The 21,916-nt window shown below is 43.9% G+C and overlaps 1 protein-coding gene across 1 annotated transcript in view; it reads right to left on the bottom strand.

Moving 5' to 3' along the window:
- PRPSAP2 (phosphoribosyl pyrophosphate synthetase associated protein 2) overlaps positions 1 to 21,916 on the bottom strand; it is a 51,487-nt gene that overhangs the window by 28,912 nt on the left and 659 nt on the right. The window lies entirely within an intron of this gene.

Raw genomic sequence — 21,916 nt, 5'->3', positions numbered from 1 at the left:
CATAAAGCCAGCTCACACTAGATGAAATACAGGTATGAATAAGGACCTCTATTCCCTGGTCCGAAACGCGTAACCATTTTTCTCTCCCCAGTGATCACTTTTTAATCATGTTTTGGAAATAAAGATTGGATTTTTTACTTCACCTGCCTGTTGCCGATGATACCCCCCCTTTTTTCCTCCTGCATATACCCTTGGTCTCCGGGACCGGACCGGACTTCTCATCGTTGCACGGCATTTTTCCTATTAGCTGCGGAACAGGTGAGCTGACACCCAAGCTTTCTGCTTTTTTTCTTCATTATAGTAGTTATATTCCTGTACATAGGGGGCAGTATTATAGTAGTTATATTCTTGTACATAGGGGGCAGTATTATAGTAGTTATATTCTTGTACATAGGGGGCAGTATTATAGTAGTTATATTCTTGTACATAGGGGGCAGTATTATAGTAGTTATATTCCTGTACATAGGGAGCAGTATTATAGTAGTTATATTCCTGTACATAGGGGGCAGTGTTATAGTAGTTATATTCTTGTACATAGGGGCAGTATTATAGTAGTTATATTCTTGTACATAGGGGGCAGTATTATAGTAGTTATATTCTTGTACATAGGGGGCAGTATTATAGTAGTTATATTCTTGTACATAGGGGGCAGTATTATAGTAGTTATATTCCTGTACATAGGGGGCAGTATTATAGTAGTTATATTCCTGTACATAGGGAGCAGTATTATAGTAGTTATATTCCTGTACATAGGAGGCAGTATTATAGTAGTTATATTCTTGTACATAGGGGGCAGTATTATAGTAGTTATATTCTTGTACATAGGGGGCAGTATTATAGTAGTTATATTCTTGTACATAGGGGGCAGTATTATAGTAGTTATATACCTGTACATAGGGGGCAGTATTATAGTAGTTATATTCCTGTACATAGGGGGCAGTATTATAGTAGTTATATTCCTGTACATAGGGGGCAGTATTATAGTAGATATATTCCTGTACATAGGGGGCAGAATTATAGTAGTTATATTCCTGTACATAGGGGGCAGTATTATAGTAGTTATATTCTTGTACATAGGGGGCAGTATTATAGTAGTTATATTCTTGTACATAGGGGGCAGTATTATAGTAGTTATATTCTTGTACAAACGGGGCAGTATTATAGTAGTTATATTCCTGTACACAGGGGGCAGTATTATAGTAGTTATATTCCTGTACATAGGGGGCAGTATTGTATAATGTAATCAGTGTTCAGTATAACATATACCCTAGCAGCTGGATGCACAGTCTGTGTGATATATAGAGGGTTATACAAACTCAGAGTACAAACAGTGTCTCAGCATCAGTAAACATTATCCTCCAGCTAAACACTTGTGACAAAGAAAAATACCTGCTAGAACCAGAACCGTGTGTGTGATTGCCACCGTAACCCATATACGCAAGTGTCGAATGAGTTGTGTGTGAAGTTCTGTAAAATCTGGGACACGATTTCTACAATGAGAGTGCGGGGAGATAGCAGAAGGATCTGCAAGATGACAACTAACCTAACACTACAGCGGGAGAAGTCACACATTCTCTATCATTGTAATGTGAATGCTAATAAGAGAGAAAGAAAAGTGGCCTTGGTTAAAGGGGTTGTCCTTCCTGAGTAAAAAGAGCCCATAGCCAGGGGAAGGGTTAAAACACAGCAGTACCTACCTTATGAATCCTCCCACCACAGAGAAATATTGTGAACTCACCACTACAGATTGCTGAAAAGATGCCTTTAAGAAAGGATCTGCAGTTGTGTGTATAATACTGCAAACCGCTTTATACTTCACATAACACCGCCACATACCAGCAGGAACAAGACTTGCTTACTGTGCAACTCTTCTTACTCTTGACCAACCCATTGCTGAGGAAGAAACAGGTCTTACAGAACTGGAAATCCCCACGTTATAGTGAGTGCAGCTCTGGGGTATAATACAGGATGTAACTCAGGATCAGTACAGGATAAGTAATGTCATGTATGTACACAGTGACTGCACCAGCAGCAGAATAGTGAGTGCAGCTCTGGGGTATAATACAGGATGTAACTCAGGATCAGTACAGGATAAGTAATGTCATGTATGTACACAGTGACTGCACCAGCAGCAGAATAGTGAGTGCAGCTCTGGGGTATAATACAGGATGTAACTCAGGATCAGTACAGGATAAGTAATGTCATGTATGTACACAGTGACTGCACCAGCAGCAGAATAGTGAGTGCAGCTCTGGGGTATAATACAGGATGTAACTCAGGATCAGTACAGGATAAGTAATGTCATGTATGTACACAGTGACTGCACCAGCAGCAGAATAGTGAGTGCAGCTCTGGGGTATAATACAGGATGTAACTCAGGATCAGTACAGGATAAGTAATGTCATGTATGTACACAGTGACTACACCAGCAGCAGAATAGTGAGTGCAGCTCTGGAGTATAATACATGATGTAACTCAGGATCAGTACAGGATAAGTAATGTCATGTATGTACACAGTGACTGCACCAGCAGCAGAATAGTGAGTGCAGCTCTGGGGTATAATACAGGATGTAACTCAGGATCAGTACAGGATAAGTAATGTCATGTATGTACACAGTGACTGCACCAGTAGCAGAATACTGAGTGCAGCTCTGGGGTATAATACAGAATGTAACTCAGGATCAGTACAGGATAAGCAATGTCATGTATGTACACAGTGACTGCACCAGCAGCAGAATAGTGAGTGCAGCTCTGGAGTATAATACAGGATGTAACTCAGGATCAGTACAGGATAAGTAATGTCATGTATGTACACAGTGACTGCACCACCAGCAGAATAGTGAGTGCAGCTCTGGGGTATAATACAGGATGTAACCCAGGATCAGTACAGGATAAGTAATGTCATGTATGTACACAGTGACTGCACCAGCAGCAGAATAGTGAGTGCAGCTCTGGAGTATAATACAGGATGTAACTCAGGATCAGTACAGGATAAGTAATGTCATGTATGTACACAGTGACTGCACCAGTAGCAGAATAGTGAGTGCAGCTCTGGAGTATAATAGAGGATGTAACTCAGGATCAGTACAGGATAAGTAATGTCATGTATGTACACAGTGACTGCACCAGCAGCAGAATAGTGAGTGCAGCTCTGGGGTATAATACAGGATGTAACTCAGGATCAGTACAGGATAAGTAATGTCATGTATGTACACAGTGACTGCACCAGCAGCAGAATAGTGAGTGCAGCTCTGGGGTATAATACAGGATGTAACCCAGGATCAGTACAGGATAAGTAATGTCATGTATGTACACAGTGACTGCACCAGCAGCAGAATAGTGAGTGCAGCTCTGGGGTATAATACACGATGTAACTCAGGATCAGTACAGGATAAGTAATGTCATGTATGTACACAGTGACTGCACCAGCAGCAGAATAGTGAGTGCAGCTCTGGGGTATAATACAGGATGTAACTCAGGATCAGTACAGGATAAGTAATGTCATGTATGTACACAGTGACTGCACCAGTAGCAGAATAGTGAGTGTAGCTCTGGGGTATAATACACGATGTAACTCAGGATCAGTACAGGATAAGTAATGTCATGTATGTACACAGTGACTGCACCAGCAGCAGAATAGTGAGTGCAGCTCTAGGGTATAATACAGAATGTAACTCAGGATCAGTACAGGATAAGTAATGTCATGTATGTACACAGTGACTGCACCAGCAGCAGAATAGTGAGTGCAGCTCTGGGGTATAATACAGAATGTAACTCAGGATCAGTACAGGATAAGTAATGTCATGTATGTACACAGTGACTGCACCAGCAGCAGAATAGTGAGTGCAGCTCTGGAGTATAATACAGGATGTAACTCAGGATCAGTACAGGATAAGTAATGTCATGTATGTACACAGTGACTGCTCCAGCAGCAGAATAGTGAGTGCAGCTCTGGGGTATAATACAGGATGTAACTCAGGATCAGTACAGGATAAGTAATGTCATGTATGTACACAGTGACTGCACCAGCAGCAGAATAGTGAGTGCAGCTCTGGAGTATAATACAGGTTGTAACTCAGGATCAGTACAGGATAAGTAATGTCATGTATGTACACAGTGAGTGCACAAGCAGCAGAATAGTGAGTGCAGCTCTGGAGTATAATACAGGATGTAACTCAGGATCAGTACAGGATAAGTAATGTCATGTATGTACACAGTGACTGCACCAGCAGAATAGTGAGTGCAGCTCTGGGGTATAATACAGGATGTAACTCAGGATCAGTACAGGATAAGTAATGTCATGTATGTACACAGTGACTGCACCAGCAGCAGAATAGTGAGTGCAGCTCTGGGGTATAATACAGGATGTAACTCAGGATCAGTACAGGATAAGTAATGTCATGTATGTACACAGTGACTGCACCAGCAGCAGAATAGTGAGTGCAGCTCTGGGGTATAATACAGGATGTAACTCAGGATCAGTACAGGATAAGTAATGTCATGTATGTACACAGTGACTGCACCAGCAGCAGAATAGTGAGTGCAGCTCTGGGGTATAATACAGGATGTAACCCAGGATCAGTACAGGATAAGTAATGTCATGTATGTACACAGTGACTGCACCAGCAGCAGAATAGTGAGTGCAGCTCTGGGGTATAATACACGATGTAACTCAGGATCAGTACAGGATAAGTAATGTCATGTATGTACACAGTGACTGCACCAGCAGCAGAATAGTGAGTGCAGCTCTGGGGTATAATACAGGATGTAACTCAGGATCAGTACAGGATAAGTAATGTCATGTATGTACACAGTGACTGCACCAGCAGCAGAATAGTGAGTGCAGCTCTAGGGTATAATACAGAATGTAACTCAGGATCAGTACAGGATAAGTAATGTCATGTATGTACACAGTGACTGCACCAGCAGCAGAATAGTGAGTGCAGCTCTGGGGTATAATACAGGATGTAACTCAGGATCAGTACAGGATAAGTAATGTCATGTATGTACACAGTGACTGCACCAGCAGCAGAATAGTGAGTGCAGCTCTAGGGTATAATACAGAATGTAACTCAGGATCAGTACAGGATAAGTAATGTCATGTATGTACACAGTGACTGCACCAGCAGCAGAATAGTGAGTGCAGCTCTGGAGTATAATACAGGATGTAACTCAGGATCAGTACAGGATAAGTAATGTCATGTATGTACACAGTGACTGCACCAGCAGCAGAATAGTGAGTGCAGCTCTGGGGTATAATACAGGATGTAACTCAGGATCAGTACAGGATAAGTAATGTCATGTATGTACACAGTGACTGCACCAGCAGCAGAATAGTGAGTGCATCTCTGGAGTATAATACAGGATGTAACTCAGGATCAGTACAGGATAAGTAGTGTCATGTATGTACACAGTGACTGCACCAGCAGCAGAATAGTGAGTGCAGCTCTGGAGTATAATACAGGATGTAACTCAGGATCAGTACAGGATAAGTAATGTCATGTATGTACACAGTGACTGCACCAGCAGCAGAATAGTGAGTGCAGCTCTGGGGTATAATACAGAATGTAACTCAGGATCAGTACAGGATAAGTAATGTCATGTATGTACACAGTGACTGCACCAGCAGCAGAATAGTGAGTGCAGCTCTGGGGTATAATACAGGATGTAACTCAGGATCAGTACAGGATAAGTAATGTCATGTATGTACACAGTGACTGCACCAGCAGCAGAATAGTGAGTGCAGCTCTGGGGTATAATACAGAATGTAACTCAGGATCAGTACAGGATAAGTAATGTCATGTATGTACACAGTGACTGCACCAGCAGCAGAATAGTGAGTGCAGCTCTGGAGTATAATACAGGATGTAACTCAGGATCAGTACAGGATAAGTAATGTCATGTATGTACACAGTGACTGCTCCAGCAGCAGAATAGTGAGTGCAGCTCTGGGGTATAATACAGGATGTAACTCAGGATCAGTACAGGATAAGTAATGTCATGTATGTACACAGTGACTGCACCAGCAGCAGAATAGTGAGTGCAGCTCTGGAGTATAATACAGGTTGTAACTCAGGATCAGTACAGGATAAGTAATGTCATGTATGTACACAGTGACTGCACCAGCAGCAGAATAGAGAGTGCAGCTCTGGAGTATAATACAGGATGTAACTCAGGATCAGTACAGGATAAGTAATGTCATGTATGTACACAGTGACTGCACCAGCAGAATAGTGAGTGCAGCTCTGGGGTATAATACAGGATGTAACTCAGGATCAGTACAGGATAAGTAATGTCATGTATGTACACAGTGACTGCACCAGCAGCAGAATAGTGAGTGCAGCTCTGGAGTATAATACAGGATGTAACTCAGGATCAGTACAGGATAAGTAATGTCATGTATGTACACAGTGACTGCACCAGCAGCAGAATAGTGAGTGCAGCTCTGGAGTATAATACAGGATGTAACTCAGGATCAGTACAGGATAAGTAATGTCATGTATGTACACAGTGACTGCACCAGCAGCAGAATAGTGAGTGCAGCTCTGGGGTATAATACAGAATGTAACTCAGGATCAGTACAGGATAAGTAATGTCATGTATGTACACAGTGACTGCACCAGCAGCAGAATAGTGAGTGCAGCTCTGGAGTATAATATAGGATGTAACTCAGGATCAGTACAGGATAAGTAATGTCATGTATGTACACAGTGACTGCACCAGCAGCAGAATAGTGAGTGCAGCTCTGGAGTATAATACAGGATGTAACTCAGGATCAGTACAGGATAAGTAATGTCATGTATGTACACAGTGACTGCACCAGCAGCAGAATAGTGAGTGCAGCTCTGGAGTATAATACAGGATGTAACTCAGGATCAGTACAGGATAAGTAATGTCATGTATGTACACAGTGACTGCTCCAGCAGCAGAATAGTGAGTGCAGCTCTGGGGTATAATACAGGATGTAACTCAGGATCAGTACAGGATAAGTAATGTCATGTATGTACACAGTGACTGCACCAGCAGCAGAATAGTGAGTGCAGCTCTGGAGTATAATACAGGTTGTAACTCAGGATCAGTACAGGATAAGTAATGTCATGTATGTACACAGTGACTGCACCAGCAGCAGAATAGAGAGTGCAGCTCTGGAGTATAATACAGGATGTAACTCAGGATCAGTACAGGATAAGTAATGTCATGTATGTACACAGTGACTGCACCAGCAGAATAGTGAGTGCAGCTCTGGGGTATAATACAGGATGTAACTCAGGATCAGTACAGGATAAGTAATGTCATGTATGTACACAGTGACTGCACCAGCAGCAGAATAGTGAGTGCAGCTCTGGAGTATAATACAGGATGTAACTCAGGATCAGTACAGGATAAGTAATGTCATGTATGTACACAGTGACTGCACCAGCAGCAGAATAGTGAGTGCAGCTCTGGAGTATAATACAGGATGTAACTCAGGATCAGTACAGGATAAGTAATGTCATGTATGTACACAGTGACTGCACCAGCAGCAGAATAGTGAGTGCAGCTCTGGGGTATAATACAGAATGTAACTCAGGATCAGTACAGGATAAGTAATGTCATGTATGTACACAGTGACTGCACCAGCAGCAGAATAGTGAGTGCAGCTCTGGAGTATAATATAGGATGTAACTCAGGATCAGTACAGGATAAGTAATGTCATGTATGTACACAGTGACTGCACCAGCAGCAGAATAGTGAGTGCAGCTCTGGAGTATAATACAGGATGTAACTCAGGATCAGTACAGGATAAGTAATGTCATGTATGTACACAGTGACTGCACCAGCAGCAGAATAGTGAGTGCAGCTCTGGAGTATAATACAGGATGTAACTCAGGATCAGTACAGGATAAGTAATGTCATGTATGTACACAGTGACTGCACCAGCAGCAGAATAGTGAGTGCAGCTCTGGGGTATAATACAGGATGTAACTCAGGATCAGTACAGGATAAGTAATGTCATGTATGTACACAGTGACTGCACCAGCAGCAGAATAGTGAGTGCAGCTCTGGGGTATAATACAGGATGTAACTCAGGATCAGTACAGGATAAGTAATGTCATGTATGTACACAGTGACTGCACCAGCAGCAGAATAGTGAGTGCAGCTCTGGGGTATAATACAGAATGTAACTCAGGATCAGTACAGGATAAGTAATGTCATGTATGTACACAGTGACTGCACCAGCAGCAGAATAGTGAGTGCAGCTCTGGGGTATAATACAGGATGTAACTCAGGATCAGTACAGGATAAGTAATGTCATGTATGTACACAGTGACTGCACCAGCAGCAGAATAGTGAGTGCAGCTCTGGGGTATAATACAGGATGTAACTCAGGATCAGTACAGGATAAGTAATGTCATGTATTAAGCGACGTACTATTCTACATTTTACAAGTCGGACAACAAGGATAAAGTTCTCCTTACACTACCACCACTTCTATAGCTGTAAATAGAGGGGATACATTGTAACATTGCGGGGGATTATCACTGTAGTACAGGAATGACAATGATGCATCCATAGTAATGTGACAAGGGCGCGGGGTATAGGACAGGATCGCGGCCGCTTAATCTCGCCTTCAGCTGTTTATAAGAAAGGAAATGGCAGGAATGTAAACACGTAGCGGCGACCTCGTGGAAGGCAGCGCTCAACGCTTCTATCAATAGCCCGCAGCCATGAGGAAACACTACGCAGACACCCCACATTGTTCCCCTCCCTGCAGCTCGGCAGCACACGTTCTAAGCATGTGACTGATAACCAGAGTCATCCCACAACTAATGCAGGGAACAAAGTGTCTCCTCTGCCGCCACATTCTCCTGGAGGACAGGGCAGGAATAAAGTTCATCTTCAGGGCAGAGGTCACCTTTCCTGGCCTCCACCATCGCTCTTACAGATGGAGGAACCTCAACATCAGGCAGAACATGAAGACATGATATCTGATCATCTACGTCTGTGACAGGAAGCTAAGAACCAGAGCCCGAGCCACAGGAAACCCATCACCATTAAACTCCCAGCCCCCTCAGGTTGAGGATGAAATGTCCTTTCATATGTTACCAATATAAAAAAAAAAAACTCCTCCAAAGTCATGTGACAGTGCGCAGAGAAGAGTCATATTTTCCCTGAGATGAGTCAAGTTTCGAGGTTGCACTTCAGATGTCTCCAACTCTTGTTCTCTAGGACCTAGAAACATGATGCCGGTGTCATATTAAAAGATACAGCCCATTTCTTTAGCTGCCACTAGATCACAGAACAACAAGCCTGCCTGACGCGATCTGATAGATGAGAATATTAGCTTTCGTTTGACACCAGCAGCATGTTTCTAAGTGCTACAGAACTGAAAACGTGCCCCTAGCCTGAAGCCTCTAAACTTGATTCATCTCAGACAAAATATGACTCTTGAAGCTTTTGGCTCTTTCAAGGATTGAAAAAGATGGTAATGCACTAAGACAATGCACTAAGACAAAACAATGCACTAAGACAAACTCATTCATTTCCTTGGATACTATATAACTGAAGATGGGGCGTTTGCAGTGATGCTCCTATTGAAGACCCTAAACTTGACTCATCTCAGGTAAATATGACTCTCTTCTGTGCATGGTCATAGGACTTTGGAGGAGATCATTTTATAGGTAAACGCCAGAGATTTCATAGAATTGCACCGTACCCAAGGGAAACTTAATTCCCTTTAAGAGCTGAAATGTATTTTTCAGTACACATGGATGATTTTAGGATGGTTTTTTGGGGATTAATGGATATTTCCGGTGACACTATTGTGGGTTAGGTTTAGATTATTGAGTCACTAACTAACACTTAAGACGCTGCTGTCAAGTGGGGTCCATCAGTGGGGTCCATCAGTGGGGTCCATCAGTGGGGTCCATCAGTGGGGTCCATCAGTGGGGTCCATCAGTGGGGTCCATCAGTGGGGTCCTAGGTCATCCCCATCCCGGTAGGGGTAAGAGCGCTGCTCTCAGATACTTTTGGGTTAGCATTGACTGCTTTCCAGACCTAGTGATCTCCAAGGGGGTGCATTACACAAGTCCTTTAATACATTAAGTCCTCCATCACTATCTATATTTAGGACAAGCTGACTTATACTGCAGATGGAGAAGTTGTGACTACTGGTAGCACAGGAAGAAACCAGCACATCCTGTGTAACAGTCTCATTGTTGTAGCTACGATCGGTATTGGATGTTACTATGTAACAACTTCTTAGTTCATCTTCTGTCTAAGAACACTAAACCCTTTACAGTGGTTTCCAATCTCCCGTCCTGGTGCAAGACGTGTGTGATACTGTGCCAGATTGTACCAAAACCAATTACTAAGTTTGAAGAAGGAGTCTGGTGGCGCCTTGGTCTACCCTGTAGGACACATGCACCCTCAGCCAAAACCATTGCGCTTATGTTTAAAGAGGAAGGTGGAATCAGGAGCAAGAGCTGTCGGCTAAACAAGTCTAGGAAGAACCGGCACAATATCTGCAAATATAATCATCATCACACGTAAGCCACACACATGTGCAGGAAAGCAAAACGCTGCAAAGTCAGGCTCCGGGAAAAGACGCCTGCATCCCAGAAACGCACAGCAGATAATTCCTACAAGTCTCAGGGGACGGACTCTGCAAAGTTATAGCTTCAGCTAAGTTATAGAGCAGGATTAGTAGGAGAAGCAAAACCAACTGAGCAGCACAAATGTGAATGCAGAAGTGTAATCGGCCGGGTCACAGTGGTCAGCGCCGCCCCAAACAATCCTATTGTGTGTGTGACAGTGATGGATCCAGTGCAGACAATGCACATTGTTCTGAAGACTCCTTATAGGAAGGAGCAGAGGATACAAATATCAGCAAGGACTTGCCCTCCAGTGAGTGCAGCTCATGCACTGATAAGGGCAGCACCAGGTTAATGTATCACCGATCACCTTGGTCCAAGGGCCAGGAAAACACTCAGCGGGGGGGAGAACGTTCTTGTAAGGAAAGTCACAGATCATTTCATTATAGACATATAGTATTGCAGTTTGCATCAGCGCAAGATATGGAGTCATTAAAGGGATCATCAAGATTTTCTTTAAAGGAAATCTACCATCAGAATCCCTCATGATAAACCCAGGGCAATTACTCATAGATCCAGGCACCGCGACACTCATATAAGTTATCCCTGGTCTCCGTCCTTCTAAAATCTACTTTTAAAATTATGCTAATGAACCAGAAGGGCTGTGGGAGAGTTACCAAATCCCCTCAGTGCTGCAGCTTCAAGGGCTGTTACACTGTCTCCTCCTCCCTCTGCCTGATGTAATCTCACACAATATGAGGGGGATAGTGCTCCTGCACAGTGGATGTACAGCAAGTGGGGGTTCTGGTAACAGCCACAGGAACCCTTCTGGATCATTAGCATAATTATAAAAGTTGATTTTAGAAGGAAGAAAGCCACAGATAACAAATATAAGAAGATTACCATAGTCATGGTGCCTGGAGTAAGTGTCCCTGGTTTATATCATGATGGATTTTGATGGTAGCTTTCCTAAGGAGCGCAATAACCTTAGAAAAGATGATCGATAGGAGACCAGGAAAACCCAAAACAACGCCACACAATGTATAGTGGCTATACTTGGTATTGCAGTATCGGACAAGTTAGAGGCCATGCCTAGAAAGTGGTGCTCATGAGAGGTATGTGACTGCTCTGAACAGATCATCAGAAGGGTGTTGGACCCTTTACAATACTTTTCCTACTTAGCACAGCGCCATGGATTGTATAGTGGTTGAGTATTGCAGTGCAGCCCCATTCACTTGAATGGGGAAGAATTGTATAAATTTCTACATCATCCACACGCTTAGCGATACGTCCTCGGCCACCTTGCTTGGAATATGACTCACAGGATTTCTCCACCCAAACCATAAAACCTACGTGCGCTCCCGAATCTTCCAGACGACTGCTAATACCTCACATCTACAATAAAAGCTTTCATACTCAGCTGCCGCAACGGAGGACAGGACGCAGAGACCGGCAACTTTAAAGAGCTGTAAAAAAAATTAGGCAGGCAACTACTACAATCAGATGAGTAAAGCGTCCACATCACAGCCCACGTGCACCCTGCACCCTGCAAATCCCATTCCTCATCTAGTTATAATTTGTGATCCAATCATGTATTATGGGGTCTACCTAACAGGAACCCCCCCCCCCCCCCGGGGTCATGGGTCATGTATTGCAGAAGAGACCACCACAGGACCAAACATGGCAGCAAGACCCCATACAGGTCCTGGAAAGCATCAATTTAACGACTGCACAGAAATAACTTGTAAATTTACTTTCTCCGAAAACCGTTCTATTTAGATCCGGGATGTGAATCCAACATGGACTTGTTAGGAATGGATGAAGTGTCTGCCCTTTAAATCAGCTGGTGACAGATTCCTGAAGGCTGATGCCCAGCGACATTTCAAGGGAGAAAATATAGTAACAGGCGGGCGCTGAGGTTACATCACCTACAAATCCTGGGTGTGTCCCCCCTCTAATGGGCAGCAGAACCTGCCCCCCAATACTTTATATAGACTGCCCATACATTCACCTGACATCTAGGTCCCCTAAAATCACCCACTTATGTATTGCCCGTTCACACCGCTACCATTCATGAGAGGCTAAATCTATACATATTACTGTACATATCAGCACATCAATAAATAAACCTCACATAGACCAGAAGGCTTCAATAGTCATTAATTAGGGAGATGCTCCGTGTTGTAAAGTCACTTAGTGGATGTCATATATAATGAGATGGTGACAAAGCTGGATCTCCATATCACTGCCCAGAGAGGAGGAAAGACACCGATCCCCAGGGACACACTGCAGGGTGAGAACATACAGCTCAACATATACACCACCCGCACAGTAACTGCACCAGCAGAATAGTGAGTGCAGCTCTGGAGTATAATACAGGATGTAACTCAGGATCAGTACAGGATAAGTAATGTCATGTATGTGCACAGTGACTGCACCAGCAGCAGAATAGTGAGTGCAGCTCTGGAGTATAATACAGGATATTACTCAGGATCAGTACAGGATAAGTAATGTCATGTATGTACACAGTGACTGCACCAGCAGCAGAATAGTGAGTGCAGCTCTGGGGTATAATACAGGATGTAACTCAGGATCAGTACAGGATAAGTAATGTCATGTATGTACACAGTGACTGCACCAGCAGCAGAATAGTGAGTGCAGCTCTGGAGTATAATACAGGATGTAACTCAGGATCAGTACAGGATAAGTAATGTCATGTATGTACACAGTGACTGCACCAGCAGCAGAATAGTGAGTGCAGCTCTGGGGTATAATACAGGATGTAACTCAGGATCAGTACAGGATAAGTAATGTCATGTATGTACACAGTGACTGCACCAGCAGCAGAATAGTGAGTGCAGCTGTGGAGTATAATACAGGATGTAACTCAGGATCAGTATAGGATAAGTAATGTCATGTATGTACACAGTGACTGCACCAGCAGCAGAATAGTGAGTGCAGCTCTGGAGTATAATACAGGATGTAACTCAGGATCAGTACAGGATAAGTAATGTCATGTATGTACACAGTGACTGCACCACCAGCAGAATAGTGAGTGCAGCTCTGGTGTATAATACAGGATGTAACTCAGGATCAGTACAGGATAAGTAATGTCATGTATGTACACAGTGACTGCACCAGCAGCAGAATAGTGAGTGCAGCTCTGGGGTATAATACAGGATGTAACTCAGGATCAGTACAGGATAAGTAATGTCATGTATGTACACAGTGACTGCACCAGCAGCAGAATAGTGAGTGCAGCTCTGGGGTATAATACAGGATGTAACTCAGGATCAGTACAGGATAAGTAATGCCATGTATGTACACAGTGACTGCACCAGCAGCAGAATAGTGAGTGCAGCTCTGGAGTATAATACAGGATGTAACTCAGGATCAGTACAGGATAAGTAATGTCATGTATGTACACAGTGACTGCACCAGCAGCAGAATAGTGAGTGCAGCTCTGGAGTATAATACAGGATGTAACTCAGGATCAGTACAGGATAAGTAATGTCATGTATGTACACAGTGACTGCACCAGCAGCAGAATAGTGAGTGCAGCTCTGGGGTATAATACAGGATGTAACTCAGGATCAGTACAGGATAAGTAATGTCATGTATGTACACAGTGACTGCACCAGCAGCAGAATAGTGAGTGCAGCTCTGGGGTATAATACAGGATGTAACTCAGGATCAGTACAGGATAAGTAATGTCATGTATGTACACAGTGACTGCACCAGCAGCAGAATAGTGAGTGCAGCTCTGGGGTATAATACAGGATGTAACTCAGGATCAGTACAGGATAAGTAATGTCATGTATGTACACAGTGACTGCACCAGCAGCAGAATAGTGAGTGCAGCTCTGGGGTATAATACAGGATGTAACTCAGGATCAGTACAGGATAAGTAATGTCATGTATGTACACAGTGACTGCACCAGCAGCAGAATAGTGAGTGCAGCTCTGGGGTATAATACAGGATGTAACTCAGGATCAGTACAGGATAAGTAATGTCATGTATGTACACAGTGACTGCACCAGCAGCAGAATAGTGAGTGCAGCTCTGGGGTATAATACAGGATGTAACTCAGGATCAGTACAGGATAAGTAATGTCATGTATACACACAGTGACTGCACCAGCAGCAGAATAGTGAGTGCAGCTCTGGGGTATAATACAGGATGTAACTCAGGATCAGTACAGGATAAGTAATGTCATGTATGTACACAGTGACTGCACCAGCAGCAGAATAGTGAGTGCAGCTCTGGAGTATAATACAGGATGTAACTCAGGATCAGTACAGGATAAGTAATGTCATGTATGTACACAGTGACTGCACCAGCAGCAGAATAGTGAGTGCAGCTCTGGGGTATAATACAGGATCAGTACAGGATAAGTAATGTCATGTATGTACACAGTGACTGCACCAGCAGCAGAATAGTGAGTGCAGCTCTGGGGTATAATACAGGATGTAACTCAGGATCAGTACAGGATAAGTAATGTCATGTATGTACACAGTGACTGCACCAGCAGCAGAATAGTGAGTGCAGCTCTGGGGTATAATACAGGATGTAACTCAGGATCAGTACAGGATAAGTAATGTCATGTATGTACACAGTGACTGCACCAGCAGCAGAATAGTGAGTGCAGCTCTGGGGTATAATACAGGATGTAACTCAGGATCAGTACAGGATAAGTAATGTCATGTATGTACACAGTGACTGCACCAGCAGCAGAATAGTGAGTGCAGCTCTGGGGTATAATACAGGATGTAACTCAGGATCAGTACAGGATAAGTAATGTCATGTATGTACACAGTGACTGCACCAGCAGCAGAATAGTGAGTGCAGCTCTGGGGTATAATACAGGATGTAACTCAGGATCAGTACAGGATAAGTAATGTCATGTATACACACAGTGACTGCACCAGCAGCAGAATAGTGAGTGCAGCTCTGGGGTATAATACAGGATGTAACTCAGGATCAGTACAGGATAAGTAATGTCATGTATGTACACAGTGACTGCACCAGCAGCAGAATAGTGAGTGCAGCTCTGGAGTATAATACAGGATGTAACTCAGGATCAGTACAGGATAAGTAATGTCATGTATGTACACAGTGACTGCACCACCAGCAGGATAGTGAGTGCAGCTCTGGAGTTTAATACAGGATGTAACTCAGGATCAGTACAGGATAAGTAATGTCATGTATGTACACAGTGACTGCGCCAGCAGCAGAATAGTGAGTGGGATAATTAATGATCAGTACAGGAAAGTAATGCTGATGCCTAAATTTTACATATATTATATGGTCAGTTTTGGATCTACTGCCCTTATTCTGTTTCTGGTATTACATTCATGAAGCTGGAAGATCAGGATGAACATTGCTCAACATAAGTGAATTCTTGTTGCTTTAATGTGAAGAGGTTCCAGGAACAGATGTGTAATAGTCGCAACCTTATAATCTGTGCTCTGACATCTCCTGGGAGATAGTGAGTGCAGCATCACCACTAGACCCTTTCTATGCAGACTCCCTGTATTGTCACCCGATCCTGTCATGTAAAGCATCAGCTCAGTGGTTGTGATGTGTTTTCCTAGTCAGACGATTTCAATATTTTCCATTGCTGCTTCTCTCTGACTGTTTATATCTCGGCTCTCAGCTTTATGTCATAGTCTGACATCAGGATGAAAATGTATTATTCAGGCCCGAGTCTGATGTGCAGCAGCTGCTCTGTACTCAGCCTTGGTAAGCCAGAGGTACCAGGGACACTATCTTACCCATCATTGCCTTCATGTACATACATGACATTACTTATCCTGTATTATACTCCAGAGCTGCACTCACTATTCTGCTGCTGGTGCAGTCACTGTGTACATACATGACATTACTTATCCTGTACTGATCCTGAGTTACAACCTGTATTATACTCCAGAGCTGCACTCACTATTCTGCTGGTGGTGCAGTCACTGTGTACATACATGACATTACTTATCCTGTACTGATCCTGAGTTACATCCTGTATTATACCCCAGAGCTGCACTCACTATTCTGCTGCTGGTGCAGTCACTGTGTACATACATGACATTACTTATCCTGTACTGATCCTGAGTTACATCCTGTATTATACCCCAGAGCTGCACTCACTATTCTGCTGCTGGTGCAGTCACTGTGTACATACATGGCATTACTTATCCTGTACTGATCCTGAGTTACATCCTGTATTATACCCCAGAGCTGCACTCACTATTCTGCTGCTGGTGCAGTCACTGTGTACATACATGACATTACTTATCCTGTACTGATCCTGAGTTACATCCTGTATTATACCCCAGAGCTGCACTCACTATTCTGCTGCTGGTGCAGTCACTGTGTACATACATGACATTACTTATCCTGTACTGATCCTGAGTTACATCCTGTATTATATCCCAGAGCTGCACTCACTATTCTGCTGCTGGTGCAGTCACTGTGTACATACATGACATTACTTATCCTGTACTGATCCTGAGTTACATCCTGTATTATACCCCAGAGCTGCACTCACTATTCTGCTGCTGGTGCAGTCACTGTGTACATACATGACATTACTTATCCTGTACTGATCCTGAGTTACATCATGTATTATACTCCAGAGCTGCACTCACTATTCTGCTGCTGGTGCAGTCACTGTGTACATACATGACATTACTTATCCTGTACTGATCCTGAGTTACATCATGTATTATACTTCAGAGCTGCACTCACTATTCTGCTGCTGGTGCAGTCACTGTGTACATACATGACATTACTTATCCTGTACTGATCCTGAGTTACATCCTGTATTATACCCTAGAGCTGCACTCACTATTCTGCTGCTGGTGCAGTCACTGTGTACATACATGACATTACTTATCCTGTACTGATCCTGAGTTACATCATGTATTATACTCCAGAGCTGCACTCACTATTCTGCTGCTGGTGCAGTCACTGTGTACATACATGACATTACTTATCCTGTACTGATCCTGAGTTACATCATGTATTATACTCCAGAGCTGCACTCACTATTCTGCTGCTGGTGCAGTCACTGTGTACATACATGACATTACTTATCCTGTACTGATCCTGAGTTACATCCTGTATTATACCCTAGAGCTGCACTCACTATGAATGATGCCTCACATCCTGTGTAGATTGGTTCTATATATAAACAATATATTGCCGTGTAATATTGACCTCGTGCTATAAATTCTCAATCACGTACTTGCGGTAAAATTGGCGTTACTTTGCCAGAATTCTTTGGATCCATTCCACATGATCCAGAATCATATTAATATTCTGTGTCATGGCCAAAACATCAGTGGCAGGAGCACGAATTACAACCACATCCTTCTAATGCACATCCTCAGACCGGAGCAGAGACAGCAATTGGGTTATTATAGTGGCGCAGATAAAAGCCAGGGCGCACTCCCACCACTTAACCCTTACATGTATGACAACCTGATCCACACTGCACAACAATTGGCCGCTCACCCAGAGACACGGCCACAAGAGGGCGACTCTATGACACCTACTGCTTGTTCTAAAGTAGAGTCTGACTACACTGGGTTTGTTTGTAGTCAGTAACCATGGAGACAGAAAGGTCTGTATTTTGGAGCTGAATACAGTAAACACTATAATGTAATAGTCTACCACCTCACTGTAAGGATCAGTGACAACTAGGATAGAGCCCCAGAATACATATACTGCCCCTGCCGGATATACATCATCCATATACAGAGCTAGCACATTATATACCACCTACTTACACAACCAGCCTGATACATATCAACTATATACACAGCCCCTGCTAGATATATACCATACACCTGTACAATGTATACATGCACCTGTCTGATATACTGTGTATACAGAGGAAATCACTTATATGACATGTATATATACAGCTGATATAACTATAGCATATGGCAGGACACGTGTAATACGAGCATTGACTGATAAAACCTGTATACGGCAGTATATATACCGTGTATACAGAGGACATGACTGACACTGTGTACACTATGTGCTACCGGTTATCACCTGTATATACAGCCCCCGCCTGATACACTGTGTATAACACTGACACCTGTATATACAGCCCCCGGCTGATACACTGTGTATAACACTGACACCTGTATATACAGCCCCCGGCTGATACACTGTGTATAACACTGACACCTGTATATACAGCCCCCGCCTGATACACTGTGTATAACACTGACACCTGTATATACAGCCCCCGGCTGATACACTGTGTATAACACTGACACCTGTATATACAGCCCCCGCCTGATACACTGTGTATAACACTGACACCTGTATATACAGCCCCCGGCTGATACACTGTGTATAACACTGACACCTGTATATACAGCCCCCGCCTGATACACTGTGTATAACACTGACACCAGTATATACAGCCCCCGGCTGATACACTGTGTATAACACTGACACCTGTATATACAGCCCCCGGCTGATACACTGTGTATAACACTGACACCTGTATATACAGCCCCCGGCTGATACACTGTGTATAACACTGACACCTGTATATACAGCCCCCGGCTGATACACTGTGTATAACACTGACACCTGTATATACAGCCCCCGGCTGATACACTGTGTATAACACTGACACCTGTATATACAGCCCCCGGCTGATACACTGTGTATAACACTGACACCTGTATATACAGCCCCCGGCTGATACACTGTGTATAACACTGACACCTGTATATACAGCCCCCGGCTGATACACTGTGTATAACACTGACACCTGTATATACAGCCCCCGGCTGATACACTGTGTATAACACTGACACCTGTATATACAGCCCCCGGCTGATACACTGTGTATAACACTGACACCTGTATATACAACCCGTGCCCGATACACTGTGTATAACACTGACACCTGTATATACAACCCGTGCCCGATACACTGTGTATAACACTGACACCAGTATATACAACCCGTGCCCGATACACTGTGTATAACACTGACACCTGTATATACAGCCCCCGGCTGATACACTGTGTATAACACTGACACCTGTATATACAGCCCCCGGCTGATACACTGTGTATAACACTGACACCTGTATATACAGCCCCCGGCTGATACACTGTGTATAACACTGACACCTGTATATACAGCCCCCGCCTGATACACTGTGTATAACACTGACACCTGTATATACAGCCCCCGGCTGATACACTGTGTATAACACTGACACCTGTATATACAGCCCCCGCCTGATACACTGTGTATAACACTGACACCTGTATATACAGCCCCCGGCTGATACACTGTGTATAACACTGACACCTGTATATACAGCCCCCGGCTGATACACTGTGTATAACACTGACACCAGTATATACAGCCCCCGGCTGATACACTGTGTATAACACTGACACCTGTATATACAGCCCCCGGCTGATACACTGTGTATAACACTGACACCTGTATATACAGCCCCCGCCTGATACACTGTGTATAACACTGACACCTGTATATACAGCCCCCGCCTGATACACTGTGTATAACACTGACACCAGTATATACAGCCCCCGGCTGATACACTGTGTATAACACTGACACCAGTATATACAGCCCCCGGCTGATACACTGTGTATAACACTGACACCTGTATATACAGCCCCCGGCTGATACACTGTGTATAACACTGACACCTGTATATACAGCCCCCGGCTGATACACTGTGTATAACACTGACACCTGTATATACAGCCCCCGGCTGATACACTGTGTATAACACTGACACCTGTATATACAGCCCCCGGCTGATACACTGTGTATAACACTGACACCTGTATATACAGCCCCCGGCTGATACACTGTGTATAACACTGACACCTGTATATACAGCCCCCGGCTGATACACTGTGTATAACACTGACACCTGTATATACAGCCCCCGGCTGATACACTGTGTATAACACTGACACCTGTATATACAGCCCCCGGCTGATACACTGTGTATAACACTGACACCTGTATATACAGCCCCCGGCTGATACACTGTGTATAACACTGACACCTGTATATACAGCCCCCGGCTGATACACTGTGTATAACACTGACACCTGTATATACAGCCCCCGGCTGATACACTGTGTATAACACTGACACCTGTATATACAGCCCCCGGCTGATACACTGTGTATAACACTGACACCTGTATATACAGCCCCCGGCTGATACACTGTGTATAACACTGACACCTGTATATACAGCCCCCGGCTGATACACTGTGTATAACACTGACACCTGTATATACAGCCCCCGGCTGATACACTGTGTATAACACTGACACCTGTATATACAGCCCCCGGCTGATACACTGTGTATAACACTGACACCTGTATATACAGCCCCCGGCTGATACACTGTGTATAACACTGACACCTGTATATACAGCCCCCGGCTGATACACTGTGTATAACACTGACACCTGTATATACAGCCCCCGGCTGATACACTGTGTATAACACTGACACCAGTATATACAACCCGTGCCCGATACACTGTGTATAACACTGACACCTGTATATACAGCCCGTGCCCGATACACTGTGTATAACACTGACACCTGTATATACAGCCCCCGGCTGATACACTGTGTATAACACTGACACCTGTATATACAGCCCCCGGCTGATACACTGTGTATAACACTGACACCTGTATATACAGCCCCCGCCTGATACACTGTGTATAACACCGACACCTGTATATACAGCCCCCGCCTGATACACTGTGTATAACACCGACACCTGTATATACAGCCCCCGCCTGATACACTGTGTATAACACCGACACCTGTATATACAGCCCCCGCCTGATACACTGTGTATAACACTGACACCTGTATATACAGCCCCTGCCTGATACACTGTGTATAACACTGACACCAGTATATACAACCCGTGCCCGATACACTGTGTATAACACTGACACCTGTATATACAGCCCCCGCCTGATACACTGTGTATAACACTGACACCTGTATATACAACCCGTGCCCGATACACTGTGTATAACACTGACACCTGTATATACAGCCCCCGGCTGATACACTGTGTATAACACTGACACCTGTATATACAACCCGTGCCCGATACACTGTGTATAACACTGACACCTGTATATACAGCCCCCGGCTGATACACTGTGTATAACACTGACACCTGTATATACAGCCCCCGGCTGATACACTGTGTATAACACTGACACCTGTATATACAGCCCCCGCCTGATACACTGTGTATAACACTGACACCTGTATATACAGCCCCC

The sequence above is a fragment of the Engystomops pustulosus genome, chromosome 8, assembly GCF_040894005.1.
Source record: "Engystomops pustulosus chromosome 8, aEngPut4.maternal, whole genome shotgun sequence".
Taxonomy (NCBI): Eukaryota; Metazoa; Chordata; class Amphibia; order Anura; family Leptodactylidae; genus Engystomops; species Engystomops pustulosus.
Note: the sequence above shows the minus strand (reverse complement) of the source record. Positions and strands in the feature narration are given on the sequence as shown.